The sequence below is a fragment of the Engystomops pustulosus genome, chromosome 9 (assembly GCF_040894005.1).
Source record: "Engystomops pustulosus chromosome 9, aEngPut4.maternal, whole genome shotgun sequence".
Taxonomy (NCBI): Eukaryota; Metazoa; Chordata; class Amphibia; order Anura; family Leptodactylidae; genus Engystomops; species Engystomops pustulosus.
The window spans coordinates 65,490,411-65,504,825 of NC_092419.1; the positions used below are offsets into that span (position 1 = coordinate 65,490,411).

At 44.9% G+C, this 14,415-nt stretch overlaps 47 pseudogenes; all 47 read left to right on the forward strand.

The window, feature by feature from the left end:
- The first annotated feature begins 8 nt into the window (after positions 1 to 8).
- LOC140079656 (5S ribosomal RNA) lies at positions 9 to 127 on the forward strand (annotated as a pseudogene).
- Positions 128 to 197: 70 nt separating this feature from the next.
- LOC140098887 (5S ribosomal RNA) lies at positions 198 to 316 on the forward strand (annotated as a pseudogene).
- Positions 317 to 533: 217 nt separating this feature from the next.
- On the forward strand, positions 534 to 652 carry LOC140093023 (5S ribosomal RNA; annotated as a pseudogene).
- Positions 653 to 723: 71 nt separating this feature from the next.
- LOC140089904 (5S ribosomal RNA) lies at positions 724 to 842 on the forward strand (annotated as a pseudogene).
- Positions 843 to 1,289: 447 nt separating this feature from the next.
- Positions 1,290 to 1,408, forward strand: LOC140094485 (5S ribosomal RNA; annotated as a pseudogene).
- Positions 1,409 to 1,667: 259 nt separating this feature from the next.
- Positions 1,668 to 1,786, forward strand: LOC140092852 (5S ribosomal RNA; annotated as a pseudogene).
- Positions 1,787 to 2,193: 407 nt separating this feature from the next.
- LOC140084010 (5S ribosomal RNA) lies at positions 2,194 to 2,312 on the forward strand (annotated as a pseudogene).
- Positions 2,313 to 2,570: 258 nt separating this feature from the next.
- Positions 2,571 to 2,689, forward strand: LOC140098888 (5S ribosomal RNA; annotated as a pseudogene).
- A 70-nt stretch (positions 2,690 to 2,759) lies between these two features.
- Positions 2,760 to 2,878, forward strand: LOC140089458 (5S ribosomal RNA; annotated as a pseudogene).
- Positions 2,879 to 2,948: 70 nt separating this feature from the next.
- Positions 2,949 to 3,067, forward strand: LOC140089618 (5S ribosomal RNA; annotated as a pseudogene).
- Positions 3,068 to 3,326: 259 nt separating this feature from the next.
- LOC140094486 (5S ribosomal RNA) lies at positions 3,327 to 3,445 on the forward strand (annotated as a pseudogene).
- A 259-nt stretch (positions 3,446 to 3,704) lies between these two features.
- LOC140098890 (5S ribosomal RNA) lies at positions 3,705 to 3,823 on the forward strand (annotated as a pseudogene).
- A 217-nt stretch (positions 3,824 to 4,040) lies between these two features.
- On the forward strand, positions 4,041 to 4,159 carry LOC140093024 (5S ribosomal RNA; annotated as a pseudogene).
- Positions 4,160 to 4,230: 71 nt separating this feature from the next.
- On the forward strand, positions 4,231 to 4,349 carry LOC140089907 (5S ribosomal RNA; annotated as a pseudogene).
- A 69-nt stretch (positions 4,350 to 4,418) lies between these two features.
- LOC140095800 (5S ribosomal RNA) lies at positions 4,419 to 4,537 on the forward strand (annotated as a pseudogene).
- A 70-nt stretch (positions 4,538 to 4,607) lies between these two features.
- Positions 4,608 to 4,726, forward strand: LOC140092853 (5S ribosomal RNA; annotated as a pseudogene).
- Positions 4,727 to 5,133: 407 nt separating this feature from the next.
- LOC140084011 (5S ribosomal RNA) lies at positions 5,134 to 5,252 on the forward strand (annotated as a pseudogene).
- Positions 5,253 to 5,510: 258 nt separating this feature from the next.
- On the forward strand, positions 5,511 to 5,629 carry LOC140098892 (5S ribosomal RNA; annotated as a pseudogene).
- A 70-nt stretch (positions 5,630 to 5,699) lies between these two features.
- Positions 5,700 to 5,818, forward strand: LOC140089459 (5S ribosomal RNA; annotated as a pseudogene).
- A 70-nt stretch (positions 5,819 to 5,888) lies between these two features.
- Positions 5,889 to 6,007, forward strand: LOC140089620 (5S ribosomal RNA; annotated as a pseudogene).
- Positions 6,008 to 6,266: 259 nt separating this feature from the next.
- Positions 6,267 to 6,385, forward strand: LOC140094488 (5S ribosomal RNA; annotated as a pseudogene).
- A 259-nt stretch (positions 6,386 to 6,644) lies between these two features.
- On the forward strand, positions 6,645 to 6,763 carry LOC140098893 (5S ribosomal RNA; annotated as a pseudogene).
- Positions 6,764 to 6,980: 217 nt separating this feature from the next.
- Positions 6,981 to 7,099, forward strand: LOC140093025 (5S ribosomal RNA; annotated as a pseudogene).
- A 71-nt stretch (positions 7,100 to 7,170) lies between these two features.
- On the forward strand, positions 7,171 to 7,289 carry LOC140091556 (5S ribosomal RNA; annotated as a pseudogene).
- Positions 7,290 to 7,736: 447 nt separating this feature from the next.
- Positions 7,737 to 7,855, forward strand: LOC140094489 (5S ribosomal RNA; annotated as a pseudogene).
- A 70-nt stretch (positions 7,856 to 7,925) lies between these two features.
- Positions 7,926 to 8,044, forward strand: LOC140095801 (5S ribosomal RNA; annotated as a pseudogene).
- Positions 8,045 to 8,114: 70 nt separating this feature from the next.
- Positions 8,115 to 8,233, forward strand: LOC140085921 (5S ribosomal RNA; annotated as a pseudogene).
- A 407-nt stretch (positions 8,234 to 8,640) lies between these two features.
- On the forward strand, positions 8,641 to 8,759 carry LOC140084012 (5S ribosomal RNA; annotated as a pseudogene).
- Positions 8,760 to 9,017: 258 nt separating this feature from the next.
- LOC140098894 (5S ribosomal RNA) lies at positions 9,018 to 9,136 on the forward strand (annotated as a pseudogene).
- Positions 9,137 to 9,206: 70 nt separating this feature from the next.
- On the forward strand, positions 9,207 to 9,325 carry LOC140089460 (5S ribosomal RNA; annotated as a pseudogene).
- A 70-nt stretch (positions 9,326 to 9,395) lies between these two features.
- On the forward strand, positions 9,396 to 9,514 carry LOC140079659 (5S ribosomal RNA; annotated as a pseudogene).
- Positions 9,515 to 9,773: 259 nt separating this feature from the next.
- On the forward strand, positions 9,774 to 9,892 carry LOC140083766 (5S ribosomal RNA; annotated as a pseudogene).
- Positions 9,893 to 10,340: 448 nt separating this feature from the next.
- LOC140091739 (5S ribosomal RNA) lies at positions 10,341 to 10,459 on the forward strand (annotated as a pseudogene).
- Positions 10,460 to 10,529: 70 nt separating this feature from the next.
- LOC140084013 (5S ribosomal RNA) lies at positions 10,530 to 10,648 on the forward strand (annotated as a pseudogene).
- Positions 10,649 to 10,906: 258 nt separating this feature from the next.
- Positions 10,907 to 11,025, forward strand: LOC140098895 (5S ribosomal RNA; annotated as a pseudogene).
- A 70-nt stretch (positions 11,026 to 11,095) lies between these two features.
- On the forward strand, positions 11,096 to 11,214 carry LOC140085941 (5S ribosomal RNA; annotated as a pseudogene).
- A 70-nt stretch (positions 11,215 to 11,284) lies between these two features.
- LOC140079660 (5S ribosomal RNA) lies at positions 11,285 to 11,403 on the forward strand (annotated as a pseudogene).
- Positions 11,404 to 11,662: 259 nt separating this feature from the next.
- On the forward strand, positions 11,663 to 11,781 carry LOC140094490 (5S ribosomal RNA; annotated as a pseudogene).
- Positions 11,782 to 12,040: 259 nt separating this feature from the next.
- On the forward strand, positions 12,041 to 12,159 carry LOC140098896 (5S ribosomal RNA; annotated as a pseudogene).
- Positions 12,160 to 12,376: 217 nt separating this feature from the next.
- LOC140093027 (5S ribosomal RNA) lies at positions 12,377 to 12,495 on the forward strand (annotated as a pseudogene).
- Positions 12,496 to 12,566: 71 nt separating this feature from the next.
- LOC140084014 (5S ribosomal RNA) lies at positions 12,567 to 12,685 on the forward strand (annotated as a pseudogene).
- Positions 12,686 to 12,943: 258 nt separating this feature from the next.
- LOC140098897 (5S ribosomal RNA) lies at positions 12,944 to 13,062 on the forward strand (annotated as a pseudogene).
- Positions 13,063 to 13,132: 70 nt separating this feature from the next.
- On the forward strand, positions 13,133 to 13,251 carry LOC140089461 (5S ribosomal RNA; annotated as a pseudogene).
- A 70-nt stretch (positions 13,252 to 13,321) lies between these two features.
- On the forward strand, positions 13,322 to 13,440 carry LOC140089621 (5S ribosomal RNA; annotated as a pseudogene).
- A 70-nt stretch (positions 13,441 to 13,510) lies between these two features.
- On the forward strand, positions 13,511 to 13,629 carry LOC140094491 (5S ribosomal RNA; annotated as a pseudogene).
- A 70-nt stretch (positions 13,630 to 13,699) lies between these two features.
- On the forward strand, positions 13,700 to 13,818 carry LOC140095802 (5S ribosomal RNA; annotated as a pseudogene).
- A 217-nt stretch (positions 13,819 to 14,035) lies between these two features.
- Positions 14,036 to 14,154, forward strand: LOC140088262 (5S ribosomal RNA; annotated as a pseudogene).
- Positions 14,155 to 14,415: the final 261 nt, after the last annotated feature.

Consider the following 14,415-nt stretch of genomic DNA (forward strand, 5'->3'; position numbering starts at 1 on the left):
CAGCTGCTGTCAACGGCCATTCTAAGCTGAATGTGCCTGCTCTCGTCAGATCGCAGCAGCAATGCAGCTTAAGGCTTGGCAAGTACCAGCATGGGAGACTGGCTGGGAATCCCAAGTTCTGTTGACCTTTTTGAACCTGAAAATTGTGTTAGTTTCTCTATGAGATAGTAAAAGAAGGTTCAAATTGAACAGCTGCTGTCAACGGCCATTCTAAGCTGAATGTGCCTGCTCTCGTCAGATCGCAGCAGCAATGCAGCTTAAGGCTTGGCAAGTACCAGCATGGGAGACTGGCTGGGAATCCCAAGTTCCGTTGACCTTTTTGAACCTGAAAATTGTGTTAGTTTCTCTATGAGATAGTAAAAGAAGGTTCAAATTGAACAGCTGCTGTCAACGCCCATTCTAAGCTAAGGCTTGGCAAGTACCAGCATGGGAGACTGGCTGGGAATCCCAAGTTCCGTTGACCTTTTTGAACCTGAAAATTGTGTTAGTTTCTCTATGAGATAGTAAAAGAAGGTTCAAATTGAACAGCTGCTGTCAACGGCCATTCTAAGCTGAATGTGCCTGCTCTCGTCAGATCGCAGCAGCAATGCAGCTTAAGGCTTGGCAAGTACCAGCATGGGAGACTGGCTGGGAATCATAAGTTCCGTTGACCTTTTTTTAACCTGAAAATTTTGTTAGTTTCTCTATGAGATAGTAAAAGAAGGTTCAAATTGAACAGCTGCTGTCAACGGCCATTCTAAGCTGAATGTGCCTGCTCTCGTCAGATCGCAGCAGCAATGCAGCTTAAGGCTTGGCAAGTACCAGCATGGGAGACTGGCTGGGAATCCCAAGTTCCATTGACTTTTTGAACCTGAAAATTGTGTTAGTTTCTCTATGAGATAGTAAAAGAAGGTTCAAATTGAACAGCTGCTGTCAACTGCCATTCTAAGCTGAATGTGCATGCTCTTGTCAGATCGCAGCAGCGTTGCAGCTTAAGGCTTGGCAAGTACCAGCATGGGAGTCTGGCTGGGAATCCCAAGTTCTGTTGACCTTTTTGAACCTGAAAATTGTGTTAGTTTCTCTATGAGATAGTAAAAGAAGGTTCAAATTGAACAGCTGCTGTCAACGGCCATTCTAAGCTGAATGTGTGTGCTCTTGTCAGATCACAGCAGCGATGCAGCTTAAGGCTTGGCAAGTACCAGCATGGGAGACTGGCTGGGAATCCCAAGTTCTGTTGACCTTTTTGAACCTGAAAATTGTGTTAGTTTCTCTATGAGATAGTAAAAGAAGGTTCAAATTGAACAGCAGCTGTCAATGGCCATTCTAAGCTGAATGTGCCTGCTCTCGTCAGATCGCAGCAGCAATGCAGCTTAAGGCTTGGCAAGTACCAGCATGGGAGTCTGGCAGGGAATCCCAAGTTCCATTGACCTTTTTGAACCTGAAAATTGTGTTAGTTTCTCTATGAGATAGTAAAAGAAGGTTCAAATTGAACAGCTGCTGTCAACGGCCATTCTAAGCCGAATGTGCCTGCTCTCGTCAGATCGCAGCAGCAATGCAGCTTAAGGCTTGGCAAGTACCAGCATGGGAGACTGGCTGGGAATCCCAACTTCTGTTGACCTTTTTGAACCTGAAAATTGTGTTAGTTTCTCTATGAGATAGTAAAAGAAGGTTCAAATTGAACAGCTGCTTTCAACGGCCATTCTAAGCTGAATGTGCCTGCTCTCGTCAGATCGCAACAGCAATGCAGCTTAAGGCTTGGCAAGTACCAGCATGGGAGACTGGCTGGGAATCCCAAGTTCCGTTGACCTTTTTGAACCTGAAAATTGTGTTAGTTTCTCTATGAGATAGTAAAAGAAGGTTCAAATTGAACAGCTGCTGTCAACGCCCATTCTAAGCTAAGGCTTGGCAAGTACCAGCATGGGAGACTGGCTGGGAATCCCAAGTTCCGTTGACCTTTTTGAACCTGAAAATTGTGTTAGTTTCTCTATGAGATAGTAAAAGAAGGTTCAAATTGAACAGCTGCTGTCAACGGCCACTCTAAGCTGAATGTGCCTGCTCTCGTCAGATCGCAGCAGCAATGCAGCTTAAGGCTTGGCAAGTACAAGCATGGGAGACTGGCTGGGAATCATAAGTTCCGTTGACCTTTTTTTAACCTGAAAATTTTGTTGGTTTCTCTATGAGATAGTAAAAGAAGGTTCAAATTGAACAGCTGCTGTCAACGGCCATTCTAAGCTGAATGCGCCTGCTCTCGTCAGATCGCAGCAGCAATGCAGCTTAAGGCTTGGCAAGTACCAGCATGGGAGACTGGCTGGGAATCCCAAGTTCCATTGACTTTTTGAACCTGAAAATTGTGTTAGTTTCTCTATGAGATAGTAAAAGAAGGTTCAAATTGAACAGCTGCTGTCAACTGCCATTCTAAGCTGAATGTGCATGCTCTTGTCAGATCGCAGCAGCGTTGCAGCTTAAAACTTGGCAAGTACCAGCATGGGAGTCTGGCTGGGAATCCCAAGTTCTGTTGACCTTTTTGAACCTGAAAATTGTGTTAGTTTCTCTATGAGATAGTAAAACAAAGTAGAAATTAGGCAGCTGCTGTCAACGGCCATTCTAAGCTGAATGTGCCTGCTCTCGTCAGATCGCAGCAGCAATGCAGCTTAAGGCTTGGCAAGTACCAGCATGGGAGACTGGCTGGGAATCCCAAGTTCCGTTGACCTTTTTGAACCTGAAAATTGTTAGTTTCTCTGTCAAAGATGGTAAAAGAAGGTTCAAATTGAACAGCTGCTGTCAACGGCCATATTAAGCTGAATGTGCCTGCTCTCGTCAGATCGCAGCAGCAATGCAGCTTAAGGTTTGGCAAGTACCAGCATGGGAGACTGGCTGGGAATCCCAAGTTCTGTTGACCTTTTTGAACCTGAAAATTGTGTTAGTTTCTCTATGAGATAGTAAAAGAAGGTTCAAATTGAACAGCTGCTGTCAACGGCCATTCTAAGCTGAATGTGCCTGCTCTCGTCAGATTGCAGCAGCAATGCAGCTTAAGGCTTGGCAAGTACCAGCATGGGAGACTGGCTGGGAATCCCAAGTTCTGTTGACCTTTTTGAACCTGAAAATTGTGTTAGTTTCTCTATGAGATAGTAAAAGAAGGTTCAAATTGAACAGCTGCTGTCAACGGCCATTCTAAGCTGAATGTGTGTGCTCTTGTCAGATCGCAGCAGCGATGCAGCTTAAGGCTTGGCAAGTACCAGCATGGGAGACTGGCTGGGAATCCCAAGTTCTGTTGACCTTTTTGAACCTGAAAATTGTGTTAGTTTCTCTATGAGATAGTAAAAGAAGGTTCAAATTGAACAGCAGCTGTCAATGGCCATTCTAAGCTGAATGTGCCTGCTCTCGTCAGATCGCAGCAGCAATGCAGCTTAAGGCTTGGCAAGTACCAGCATGGGAGTCTGGCAGGGAATCCCAAGTTCCATTGACCTTTTTGAACCTGAAAATTGTGTTAGTTTCTCTATGAGATAGTAAAAGAAGGTTCAAATTGAACAGCTGCTGTCAACGGCCATTCTAAGCTGAATGTGCCTGCTTTCGTCAGATCGCAGCAGCAATGCAGCTTAAGGCTTGGCAAGTACCAGCATGGGAGACTGGCTGGGAATCCCAACTTCTGTTGACCTTTTTGAACCTGAAAATTGTGTTAGTTTCTCTATGAGATAGTAAAAGAAGGTTCAAATTGAACAGCTGCTGTCAACGGCCATTCTAAGCTGAATGTGCCTGCTCTCGTCAGATCGCAGCAGCAATGCAGCTTAAGGCTTGGCAAGTACCAGCATGGGAGACTGGCTGGGAATCCCAAGTTCCGTTGACCTTTTTGAACCTGAAAATTGTGTTAGTTTCTCTATGAGATAGTAAAAGAAGGTTCAAATTGAACAGCTGCTGTCAACGCCCATTCTAAGCTAAGGCTTGGCAAGTACCAGCATGGGAGACTGGCTGGGAATCCCAAGTTCCGTTGACCTTTTTGAACCTGAAAATTGTGTTAGTTTCTCTATGAGATAGTAAAAGAAGGTTCAAATTGAACAGCTGCTGTCAACGGCCATTCTAAGCTGAATGTGCCTGCTCTCGTCAGATCGCAGCAGCAATGCAGCTTAAGGCTTGGCAAGTACCAGCATGGGAGACTGGCTGGGAATCATAAGTTCCGTTGACCTTTTTTTAACCTGAAAATTTTGTTAGTTTCTCTATGAGATAGTAAAAGAAGGTTCAAATTGAACAGCTGCTGTCAACGGCCATTCTAAGCTGAATGTGCCTGCTCTCGTCAGATCGCAGCAGCAATGCAGCTTAAGGCTTGGCAAGTACCAGCATGGGAGACTGGCTGGGAATCCCAAGTTCCATTGACTTTTTGAACCTGAAAATTGTGTTAGTTTCTCTATGAGATAGTAAAAGAAGGTTCAAATTGAACAGCTGCTGTCAACGGCCATTCTAAGCTGAATGTGCCTGCTCTCGTCAGATCGCAGCAGCAATGCAGCTTAAGGCTTGGCAAGTACCAGCATGGGAGACTGGCTGGGAATCCCAACTTCTGTTGACCTTTTTGAACCTGAAAATTGTGTTAGTTTCTCTATGAGATAGTAAAAGAAGGTTCAAATTGAACAGCTGCTTTCAACGGCCATTCTAAGCTGAATGTGCCTGCTCTCGTCAGATCGCAACAGCAATGCAGCTTAAGGCTTGGCAAGTACCAGCATGGGAGACTGGCTGGGAATCCCAAGTTCCGTTGACCTTTTTGAACCTGAAAATTGTGTTAGTTTCTCTATGAGATAGTAAAAGAAGGTTCAAATTGAACAGCTGCTGTCAACGCCCATTCTAAGCTAAGGCTTGGCAAGTACCAGCATGGGAGACTGGCTGGGAATCCCAAGTTCCGTTGACCTTTTTGAACCTGAAAATTGTGTTAGTTTCTCTATGAGATAGTAAAAGAAGGTTCAAATTGAACAGCTGCTGTCAACGGCCACTCTAAGCTGAATGTGCCTGCTCTCGTCAGATCGCAGCAGCAATGCAGCTTAAGGCTTGGCAAGTACAAGCATGGGAGACTGGCTGGGAATCATAAGTTCCGTTGACCTTTTTTTAACCTGAAAATTTTGTTGGTTTCTCTATGAGATAGTAAAAGAAGGTTCAAATTGAACAGCTGCTGTCAACGGCCATTCTAAGCTGAATGCGCCTGCTCTCGTCAGATCGCAGCAGCAATGCAGCTTAAGGCTTGGCAAGTACCAGCATGGGAGACTGGCTGGGAATCCCAAGTTCCATTGACTTTTTGAACCTGAAAATTGTGTTAGTTTCTCTATGAGATAGTAAAAGAAGGTTCAAATTGAACAGCTGCTGTCAACTGCCATTCTAAGCTGAATGTGCATGCTCTTGTCAGATCGCAGCAGCGTTGCAGCTTAAAACTTGGCAAGTACCAGCATGGGAGTCTGGCTGGGAATCCCAAGTTCTGTTGACCTTTTTGAACCTGAAAATTGTGTTAGTTTCTCTATGAGATAGTAAAACAAAGTAGAAATTAGGCAGCTGCTGTCAACGGCCATTCTAAGCTGAATGTGCCTGCTCTCGTCAGATCGCAGCAGCAATGCAGCTTAAGGCTTGGCAAGTACCAGCATGGGAGACTGGCTGGGAATCCCAAGTTCCGTTGACCTTTTTGAACCTGAAAATTGTTAGTTTCTCTGTCAAAGATGGTAAAAGAAGGTTCAAATTGAACAGCTGCTGTCAACGGCCATATTAAGCTGAATGTGCCTGCTCTCGTCAGATCGCAGCAGCAATGCAGCTTAAGGTTTGGCAAGTACCAGCATGGGAGACTGGCTGGGAATCCCAAGTTCTGTTGACCTTTTTGAACCTGAAAATTGTGTTAGTTTCTCTATGAGATAGTAAAAGAAGGTTCAAATTGAACAGCTGCTGTCAACGGCCATTCTAAGCTGAATGTGCCTGCTCTCGTCAGATTGCAGCAGCAATGCAGCTTAAGGCTTGGCAAGTACCAGCATGGGAGACTGGCTGGGAATCCCAAGTTCTGTTGACCTTTTTGAACCTGAAAATTGTGTTAGTTTCTCTATGAGATAGTAAAAGAAGGTTCAAATTGAACAGCTGCTGTCAACGGCCATTCTAAGCTGAATGTGTGTGCTCTTGTCAGATCGCAGCAGCGATGCAGCTTAAGGCTTGGCAAGTACCAGCATGGGAGACTGGCTGGGAATCCCAAGTTCTGTTGACCTTTTTGAACCTGAAAATTGTGTTAGTTTCTCTATGAGATAGTAAAAGAAGGTTCAAATTGAACAGCAGCTGTCAATGGCCATTCTAAGCTGAATGTGCCTGCTCTCGTCAGATCGCAGCAGCAATGCAGCTTAAGGCTTGGCAAGTACCAGCATGGGAGTCTGGCAGGGAATCCCAAGTTCCATTGACCTTTTTGAACCTGAAAATTGTGTTAGTTTCTCTATGAGATAGTAAAAGAAGGTTCAAATTGAACAGCTGCTGTCAACGGCCATTCTAAGCTGAATGTGCCTGCTTTCGTCAGATCGCAGCAGCAATGCAGCTTAAGGCTTGGCAAGTACCAGCATGGGAGACTGGCTGGGAATCCCAACTTCTGTTGACCTTTTTGAACCTGAAAATTGTGTTAGTTTCTCTATGAGATAGTAAAAGAAGGTTCAAATTGAACAGCTGCTGTCAACGGCCATTCTAAGCTGAATGTGCCTGCTCTCGTCAGATCGCAGCAGCAATGCAGCTTAAGGCTTGGCAAGTACCAGCATGGGAGACTGGCTGGGAATCCCAAGTTCCGTTGACCTTTTTGAACCTGAAAATTGTGTTAGTTTCTCTATGAGATAGTAAAAGAAGGTTCAAATTGAACAGCTGCTGTCAACGCCCATTCTAAGCTAAGGCTTGGCAAGTACCAGCATGGGAGACTGGCTGGGAATCCCAAGTTCCGTTGACCTTTTTGAACCTGAAAATTGTGTTAGTTTCTCTATGAGATAGTAAAAGAAGGTTCAAATTGAACAGCTGCTGTCAACGGCCATTCTAAGCTGAATGTGCCTGCTCTCGTCAGATCGCAGCAGCAATGCAGCTTAAGGCTTGGCAAGTACCAGCATGGGAGACTGGCTGGGAATCATAAGTTCCGTTGACCTTTTTTTAACCTGAAAATTTTGTTAGTTTCTCTATGAGATAGTAAAAGAAGGTTCAAATTGAACAGCTGCTGTCAACGGCCATTCTAAGCTGAATGTGCCTGCTCTCGTCAGATCGCAGCAGCAATGCAGCTTAAGGCTTGGCAAGTACCAGCGTGGGAGACTGGCTGGGAATCCCAAGTTCCATTGACTTTTTGAACCTGAAAATTGTGTTAGTTTCTCTATGAGATAGTAAAAGAAGGTTCAAATTGAACAGCTGCTGTCAACTGCCATTCTAAGCTGAATGTGCATGCTCTTGTCAGATCGCAGCAGCGTTGCAGCTTAAGGCTTGGCAAGTACCAGCATGGGAGTCTGGCTGGGAATCCCAAGTTCTGTTGACCTTTTTGAACCTGAAAATTGTGTTAGTTTCTCTATGAGATAGTAAAAGAAGGTTCAAATTGAACAGCTGCTGTCAACGGCCATTCTAAGCTGAATGTGTGTGCTCTTGTCAGATCACAGCAGCGATGCAGCTTAAGGCTTGGCAAGTACCAGCATGGGAGACTGGCTGGGAATCCCAAGTTCTGTTGACCTTTTTGAACCTGAAAATTGTGTTAGTTTCTCTATGAGATAGTAAAAGAAGGTTCAAATTGAACAGCAGCTGTCAATGGCCATTCTAAGCTGAATGTGCCTGCTCTCGTCAGATCGCAGCAGCAATGCAGCTTAAGGCTTGGCAAGTACCAGCATGGGAGTCTGGCAGGGAATCCCAAGTTCCATTGACCTTTTTGAACCTGAAAATTGTGTTAGTTTCTCTATGAGATAGTAAAAGAAGGTTCAAATTGAACAGCTGCTGTCAACGGCCATTCTAAGCTGAATGTGCCTGCTCTCGTCAGATCGCAGCAGCAATGCAGCTTAAGGCTTGGCAAGTACCAGCATGGGAGACTGGCTGGGAATCCCAACTTCTGTTGACCTTTTTGAACCTGAAAATTGTGTTAGTTTCTCTATGAGATAGTAAAAGAAGGTTCAAATTGAACAGCTGCTGTCAACGGCCATTCTAAGCTGAATGTGCCTGCTCTCGTCAGATCGCAACAGCAATGCAGCTTAAGGCTTGGCAAGTACCAGCATGGGAGACTGGCTGGGAATCCCAAGTTCCGTTGACCTTTTTGAACCTGAAAATTGTGTTAGTTTCTCTATGAGATAGTAAAAGAAGGTTCAAATTGAACAGCTGCTGTCAACGCCCATTCTAAGCTAAGGCTTGGCAAGTACCAGCATGGGAGACTGGCTGGGAATCCCAAGTTCCGTTGACCTTTTTGAACCTGAAAATTGTGTTAGTTTCTCTATGAGATAGTAAAAGAAGGTTCAAATTGAACAGCTGCTGTCAACGGCCACTCTAAGCTGAATGTGCCTGCTCTCGTCAGATCGCAGCAGCAATGCAGCTTAAGGCTTGGCAAGTACAAGCATGGGAGACTGGCTGGGAATCATAAGTTCCGTTGACCTTTTTTTAACCTGAAAATTTTGTTGGTTTCTCTATGAGATAGTAAAAGAAGGTTCAAATTGAACAGCTGCTGTCAACGGCCATTCTAAGCTGAATGCGCCTGCTCTCGTCAGATCGCAGCAGCAATGCAGCTTAAGGCTTGGCAAGTACCAGCATGGGAGACTGGCTGGGAATCCCAAGTTCCATTGACTTTTTGAACCTGAAAATTGTGTTAGTTTCTCTATGAGATAGTAAAAGAAGGTTCAAATTGAACAGCTGCTGTCAACTGCCATTCTAAGCTGAATGTGCATGCTCTTGTCAGATCGCAGCAGCGTTGCAGCTTAAAACTTGGCAAGTACCAGCATGGGAGTCTGGCTGGGAATCCCAAGTTCTGTTGACCTTTTTGAACCTGAAAATTGTGTTAGTTTCTCTATGAGATAGTAAAACAAAGTAGAAATTAGGCAGCTGCTGTCAACGGCCATTCTAAGCTGAATGTGCCTGCTCTCGTCAGATCGCAGCAGCAATGCAGCTTAAGGCTTGGCAAGTACCAGCATGGGAGACTGGCTGGGAATCCCAAGTTCCGTTGACCTTTTTGAACCTGAAAATTGTTAGTTTCTCTGTCAAAGATGGTAAAAGAAGGTTCAAATTGAACAGCTGCTGTCAACGGCCATATTAAGCTGAATGTGCCTGCTCTCGTCAGATCGCAGCAGCAATGCAGCTTAAGGTTTGGCAAGTACCAGCATGGGAGACTGGCTGGGAATCCCAAGTTCTGTTGACCTTTTTGAACCTGAAAATTGTGTTAGTTTCTCTATGAGATAGTAAAAGAAGGTTCAAATTGAACAGCTGCTGTCAACGGCCATTCTAAGCTGAATGTGCCTGCTCTCGTCAGATCGCAGCAGCAATGCAGCTTAAGGCTTGGCAAGTACCAGCATGGGAGACTGGCTGGGAATCCCAAGTTCTGTTGACCTTTTTGAACCTGAAAATTGTGTTAGTTTCTCTATGAGATAGTAAAAGAAGGTTCAAATTGAACACCTGCTGTCAACGGCCATTCTAAGCTGAATGTGTGTGCTCTTGTCAGATCGCAGCAGCGATGCAGCTTAAGGCTTGGCAAGTACCAGCATGGGAGACTGGCTGGGAATCCCAAGTTCTGTTGACCTTTTTGAACCTGAAAATTGTGTTAGTTTCTCTATGAGATAGTAAAAGAAGGTTCAAATTGAACAGCTGCTGTCAATGGCCATTCTAAGCTGAATGTGCCTGCTCTCGTCAGATCGCAGCAGCAATGCAGCTTAAGGCTTGGCAAGTACCAGCATGGGAGACTGGCTGGGAATCCCAAGTTCTGTTGACCTTTTTGAACCTGAAAATTGTGTTAGTTTCTCTATGAGATAGTAAAAGAAGGTTCAAATTGAACAGCTGCTGTCAACGGCCATTCTAAGCTGAATGTGTGTGCTCTTGTCAGATCGCAGCAGCGATGCAGCTTAAGGCTTGGCAAGTACCAGCATGGGAGACTGGCTGGGAATCCCAAGTTCTGTTGACCTTTTTGAACCTGAAAATTGTGTTAGTTTCTCTATGAGATAGTAAAAGAAGGTTCAAATTGAACAGCTGCTGTCAATGGCCATTCTAAGCTGAATGTGCCTGCTCTGGTCAGATCGCAGCAGCAATGCAGCTTAAGGCTTTGCAAGTACCAGCATGGGAGACTGGCTGGGAATCCCAAGTTCTGTTGACATTTTTGAACCTGAAAATTGTGTTAGTTTCTCTATGAGATAGTAAAAGAAGGTTCAAATTGAACAGCTGCTGTCAACGGCCATTCTAAGCTGAATGTGCCTGCTCTCGTCAAATCGCAGCAGCAATGCAGCTTAAGGCTTGGCAAGTACCAGCATGGGAGACTGGCTGGGAATCCCAAGTTCCGTTGACCTTTTTGAACCTGAAAATTGTGTTAGTTTCTCTATGAGATAGTAAAAGAAGGTTCAAATTGAACAGCTGCTGTCAACGGCCATTCTAAGCTGAATGCGCCTGCTCTCGTCAGATCGCAGCAGCAATGCAGCTTAAGGCTTGGCAAGTACCAGCATGGGAGACTGGCTGGGAATCCCAAGTTCCATTGACTTTTTGAACCTGAAAATTGTGTTAGTTTCTCTATGAGATAGTAAAAGAAGGTTCAAATTGAACAGCTGCTGTTAACTGCCATTCTAAGCTGAATGTGCATGCTCTTGTCAGATCGCAGCAGCGTTGCAGCTTAAGGCTTGGCAAGTACCAGCATGGGAGTCTGGCTGGGAATCCCAAGTTCTGTTGACCTTTTTGAACCTGAAAATTGTGTTAGTTTCTCTATGAGATAGTAAAACAAAGTAGAAATTAGGCAGCTGCTGTCAACGGCCATTCTAAGCTGAATGTGCCTGCTCTCGTCAGATCGCAGCAGCAATGCAGCTTAAGGCTTGGCAAGTACCAGCATGGGAGACTGGCTGGGAATCCCAAGTTCCGTTGACCTTTTTGAACCTGAAAATTGTTAGTTTCTCTGTCAAAGATGGTAAAAGAAGGTTCAAATTGAACAGCTGCTGTCAACGGCCATATTAAGCTGAATGTGCCTGCTCTCGTCAGATCGCAGCAGCAATGCAGCTTAAGGTTTGGCAAGTACCAGCATAGGAGACTGGCTGGGAATCCCAAGTTCTGTTGACCTTTTTGAACCTGAAAATTGTGTTAGTTTCTCTATGAGATAGTAAAAGAAGGTTCAAATTGAACAGCTGCTGTCAACGGCCATTCTAAGCTGAATGTGCCTGCTCTCGTCAGATCGCAGCAGCAATGCAGCTTAAGGCTTGGCAAGTACCAGCATGGGAGACTGGCTGGGAATCCCAAGTTCTGTTGACCTTTTTGAACCTGAAAATTGTGTTAGTTTCTCTATGAGATAGTAAAAGAAGGTTCAAATTGAACAGCTGCTGTCAACGGCCATTCTAAGCTGAATGTGTGTGCTCTTGTCAGATCGCAGCAGCGATGCAGCTTAAGGCTTGGCAAGTACCAGCATGGGAGACTGGCTGGGAATCCCAAGTTCTGTTGACCTTTTTGAACCTGAAAATTGTGTTAGTTTCTCTATGAGATAGTAAAAGAAGGTTCAAATTGAACAGCAGCTGTCAATGGCCATTCTAAGCTGAATGTGCCTGCTCTCGTCAGATCGCAGCAGCAATGCAGCTTAAGGCTTGGCAAGTACCAGCATGGGAGTCTGGCAGGGAATCCCAAGTTCCATTGACCTTTTTGAACCTGAAAATTGTGTTAGTTTCTCTATGAGATAGTAAAAGAAGGTTCAAATTGAACAGCTGCTGTCAACGGCCATTCTAAGCTGAATGTGCATGCTCTCGTCAGATCGCAGCAGCAATGCAGCTTAAGGCTTGGCAAGTACCAGCATGGGAGACTGGCTGGGAATCCCAACTTCTGTTGACCTTTTTGAACCTGAAAATTGTGTTAGTTTCTCTATGAGATAGTAAAAGAAGGTTCAAATTGAACAGCTGCTGTCAACGGCCATTCTAAGCTGAATGTGCCTGCTCTCGTCAGATCGCAGCAGCAATGCAGCTTAAGGCTTGGCAAGTACCAGCATGGGAGACTGGCTGGGAATCCCAAGTTCCGTTGACCTTTTTGAACCTGAAAATTGTGTTAGTTTCTCTATGAGATAGTAAAAGAAGGTTCAAATTGAACAGCTGCTGTCAACGCCCATTCTAAGCTAAGGCTTGGCAAGTACCAGCATGGGAGACTGGCTGGGAATCCCAAGTTCCGTTGACCTTTTTGAACCTGAAAATTGTGTTAGTTTCTCTATGAGATAGTAAAAGAAGGTTCAAATTGAACAGCTGCTGTCAACGGCCATTCTAAGCTGAATGTGCCTGCTCTCGTCAGATCGCAGCAGCAATGCAGCTTAAGGCTTGGCAAGTACCAGCATGGGAGACTGGCTGGGAATCATAAGTTCCGTTGACCTTTTTTTAACCTGAAAATTTTGTTAGTTTCTCTATGAGATAGTAAAAGAAGGTTCAAATTGAACAGCTGCTGTCAACGGCCATTCTAAGCTGAATGCGCCTGCTCTCGTCAGATCGCAGCAGCAATGCAGCTTAAGGCTTGGCAAGTACCAGCATGGGAGACTGGCTGGGAATCCCAAGTTCCATTGACTTTTTGAACCTGAAAATTGTGTTAGTTTCTCTATGAGATAGTAAAAGAAGGTTCAAATTAAACAGCTGCTGTCAACTGCCATTCTAAGCTGAATGTGCATGCTCTTGTCAGATCGCAGCAGCGTTGCAGCTTAAGGCTTGGCAAGTACCAGCATGGGAGTCTGGCTGGGAATCCCAAGTTCTGTTGACCTTTTTGAACCTGAAAATTGTGTTAGTTTCTCTATGAGATAGTAAAACAAAGTAGAAATTAGGCAGCTGCTGTCAACGGCCATTCTAAGCTGAATGTGCCTGCTCTCGTCAGATCGCAGCAGCAATGCAGCTTAAGGCTTGGCAAGTACCAGCATGGGAGACTGGCTGGGAATCCCAAGTTCCGTTGACCTTTTTGAACCTGAAAATTGTTAGTTTCTCTGTCAAAGATGGTAAAAGAAGGTTCAAATTGAACAGCTGCTGTCAACGGCCATATTAAGCTGAATGTGCCTGCTCTCGTCAGATCGCAGCAGCAATGCAGCTTAAGGTTTGGCAAGTACCAGCATGGGAGACTGGCTGGGAATCCCAAGTTCTGTTGACCTTTTTGAACCTGAAAATTGTGTTAGTTTCTCTATGAGATAGTAAAAGAAGGTTCAAATTGAACAGCTGCTGTCAACGGCCATTCTAAGCTGAATGTGCCTGCTCTCGTCAGATTGCAGCAGCAATGCAGCTTAAGGCTTGGCAAGTACCAGCATGGGAGACTGGCTGGGAATCCCAAGTTCTGTTGACCTTTTTGAACCTGAAAATTGTGTTAGTTTCTCTATGAGATAGTAAAAGAAGGTTCAAATTGAACAGCAGCTGTCAATGGCCATTCTAAGCTGAATGTGCCTGCTCTCGTCAGATCGCAGCAGCAATGCAGCTTAAGGCTTGGCAAGTACCAGCATGGGAGTCTGGCAGGGAATCCCAAGTTCCATTGACCTTTTTGAACCTGAAAATTGTGTTAGTTTCTCTATGAGATAGTAAAAGAAGGTTCAAATTGAACAGCTGCTGTCAACGGCCATTCTAAGCTGAATGTGCCTGCTCTCGTCAGATCGCAGCAGCAATGCAGCTTAAGGCTTGGCAAGTACCAGCATGGGAGACTGGCTGGGAATCCCAACTTCTGTTGACCTTTTTGAACCTGAAAATTGTGTTAGTTTCTCTATGAGATAGTAAAAGAAGGTTCAAATTGAACAGCTGCTGTCAACGCCCATTCTAAGCTAAGGCTTGGCAAGTACCAGCATGGGAGACTGGCTGGGAATCCCAAGTTCCGTTGACCTTTTTGAACCTGAAAATTGTTAGTTTCTCTGTCAAAGATGGTAAAAGAAGGTTCAAATTGAACAGCTGCTGTCAACGGCCATTCTAAGCTGAATGTGCCTGCTCTCGTCAGATCGCAGCAGCAATGCAGCTTAAGGCTTGGCAAGTACCAGCATGGGAGACTGGCTGCGAATCCCAAGTTCCGTTGACCTTTTTGAACCTGAAAATTGTGTTAGTTTCTCTATGAGATTGTAAAAGAAGGTTCAAATTGAACAGCTGCTGTCAACGGCCATTCTAAACTGAATGTGCGTGCTCTTGTCAAATCGCAGCAGCGATGCAGCTTAAGGCTTAGCAAGTACCAGCATGGGAAACTGGCTGGGAATCCCAAGTTCTGTTGACATTTTTGAACCTGAAAATTGTGTTAGTTTCTCTATGAGATAGTAAAAGAAGGTTCAAATTGAACAGCTGCTGT